Here is a 258-nt window from a genome sequence, read left to right as displayed (position 1 = left end):
TGTGAACTTTGCCTAGTGACTGATAACGCGCCTCGGGGCCTCATTCAATTTTACACACAGCACTTTGATGTTACCTAGTCCTTTAACATTCCAAAGCACGGCCCTCACTACTCTCTCTCTCTTTCTCTCTCTTTTTTTAAGTAGGCCTCAGGCCCAGTGGAGGCCAACACGGGACTTGAATTCACAACCCAGAGATCAAGACCCCAGCTGAGATCAACAGCTGCTTAACTGAGCCACCCAGGTGCCCCTATTCTATCA

Source organism: Panthera pardus, unplaced genomic scaffold (genome assembly GCF_024362965.1).
Source record: "Panthera pardus isolate Hobbes unplaced genomic scaffold, ASM2436296v1 HiC_scaffold_3, whole genome shotgun sequence".
Classification (NCBI taxonomy): domain Eukaryota; kingdom Metazoa; phylum Chordata; class Mammalia; order Carnivora; family Felidae; genus Panthera; species Panthera pardus.
Note: the sequence above shows the minus strand (reverse complement) of the source record.